Source organism: Arachis stenosperma, chromosome 3, assembly GCF_014773155.1.
Source record: "Arachis stenosperma cultivar V10309 chromosome 3, arast.V10309.gnm1.PFL2, whole genome shotgun sequence".
Lineage (NCBI taxonomy): Eukaryota > Viridiplantae > Streptophyta > Magnoliopsida > Fabales > Fabaceae > Arachis > Arachis stenosperma.
The window spans coordinates 73,565,466-73,567,811 of NC_080379.1; positions in this window are offsets into that span (position 1 = coordinate 73,565,466).

Below are 2,346 nucleotides of genomic sequence, written 5' to 3' on the forward strand. Positions count from 1 at the left end.
CCAAGAACTGACACAAAAGTTGAAACAGCTTTAAAAACGCCCAAGAATTTGGATGGAGCTGCGTAGGAGCAAGATTACAAGACCATAACACCTCAGACTCCAGATCGGTAAAGGGAAGTCGGACGCCCAGCTTAGAGAAAAAACAATCATAAGCGTAAAAGAAAAGCTTCTCGGAACTATCTAGGGGCGGGAAGCACACTCTCTCCTCGGAATCCGGGGCGACTAGTTCATAATCCCTCTCAGACTCTCTATTTTCACATATGCTACAATGCCTACGGAACCTAACTAAGTACTCAGAATCTACCACGGTAGGAACTCTTAGAGGAAGAGGGTCTACCCAATCAAGACCACACGGAATTTTAGTCGACATCGCTTGAAGAACCTTTCGAGACATAAAAATTCTTACCTACAAAGAAGAAATACAGCAGCAGGCAAAAAATCACATAAAGAAGACAACGAAAAACCATTCAGCAAAGCAAGAAGCAAAGACCCCACGAAAAAAGTGGGGCAACACAGAACAAAAACGCCAGGGAACAAAAAAGAGCCCCCCCATATAAAAACAACAGCAAGGGCGGCACCTCTTTTGGGGCAACCCAGGCATAAAGAAAAAGAAATAAGCAAGAGCCACACAAAGGACAGAAGCATACGATCACAAGAAAAGAGAAACACGGAAACAAACCTGGAAGAAGAAGCGAAGACGAAGAGCTCCGAAGCAAGGAGAACGAAACGACGGCACAGAGGAAACCCCGGAAAGACACACAAAGAAAGATTCCGGAAAGCAAAACAAAGGGAAAGAAGAAGCGGCGTTTGTAAAGCATAAGAAAAACAAAACGCAGAAAGGAGGAAAGGAGCAATAAATAAAGCCTTCACAGAGCCCGAACGGAAATCGAGGAAAAACGGTAAAATGCAATAAATGCAGGAACGGCCATTTTGAATTTTGAAAAACAGACTACTATGCCCGAGCACGACCTCCCAAAAAGGACGAACTCGGGCAGGGGCACTGTTCATACCCTGACCGGGTCCTCCAACTCGGCAAATTCGCAAGAGGTCCGACCTTATCCTAAAGCTCACACCTAAAGGTCGGACCTCGGACAAAGAGCAAGGAAGGCCCATCAAAAGGAACGCAGCCCAAACCTAAAGGCCGAAAAGGCCTGGAAAAGGCGGTTCCACAAAGATAAAGATAAAACTCCCAAAGATAAGATAAGATAAGAATATCTTATCCAGGGAAGATCACTGCCAACTACTATAAATACACTGGAGCACCCAGGTATGGCATTCATTCCAAATCTACACATATCTGCTTGGACCCATGCTAACTTAAGCATCGGAGTGTCATTGCAGGTACAACCACCAACCATTCTGCATACCAAGCTCGGGTCACCGAACCCCCACCACGGGCCTCTCCAGACGACCGAGCTGCACGTTTCAGGCAAACCCTCGGAACAATATCCAACCAACAGCAAGGATGGATGACCCCCATACTCAACTACCTGAAGTCGGGAACTCTCCCCGCCGAAAGAAAGGAAGCTAGAAGACTCACGAAAGACGCCCAGAATTATACACTAATTCACGACATATTATACAGAAGAGGATTCTCAAACCCCCTCCTTAGGTGTGTCCCGACCTCAGAAACAAAGAGCGTCCTCGAAGAAGTCCACGGAGGCATGTGTGGGAACCACCTCGGAGCTCGAGCATTATCCAAGAAAGTAGTCCGAGCCGGATTCTACTGGCCGACCTTGCAAAGAGACGCAACGGAATTTGTGAAAATATGCCCCCATGCCAAAAACACGCCAATTTTCACAAAGCAACACCTGAAGACCTCATCAGCATCACCGCACCATGGCCCTTCGCAAAGTGGGGACTTGACCTACTCGGCCCGTTTCCCCAAGGACCGGGGCAAGTCAAATACCTCATAGTAGGGGTCGACTACTTCACAAAGTGGATCGAAGCTGAACCCTTAGCCACCATCACGGCTCAGAAAAGCCGCAAATTCCTATACAAAAACATCGTCACAAGGTTCGGAGTCCCCTACTCCATCACCACAGACAATGGAACACAGTTCACAGACACAAGTTTTCAGAACTTGGCGGCCGAGCTAAAAATCAAACAGCAATTCACATCAGTCGAGCACCCACAAGCCAATGGACAAGCGGAGGCCGCAAATAAAGTCATCTTGGCCGGGTTAAAACGAAGACTCCAAGAAGCCAAAGGGGCATGGGCCGAGGAGCTCCCCCAGGTGCTATGGGCATATCGGACAACCCCACACTCTACAACGGGAGAATCACCATTCCGACTAGCTTACGGGATGGAGGCAATGATTCCTATCGAAATAGATGAAGGGTCACC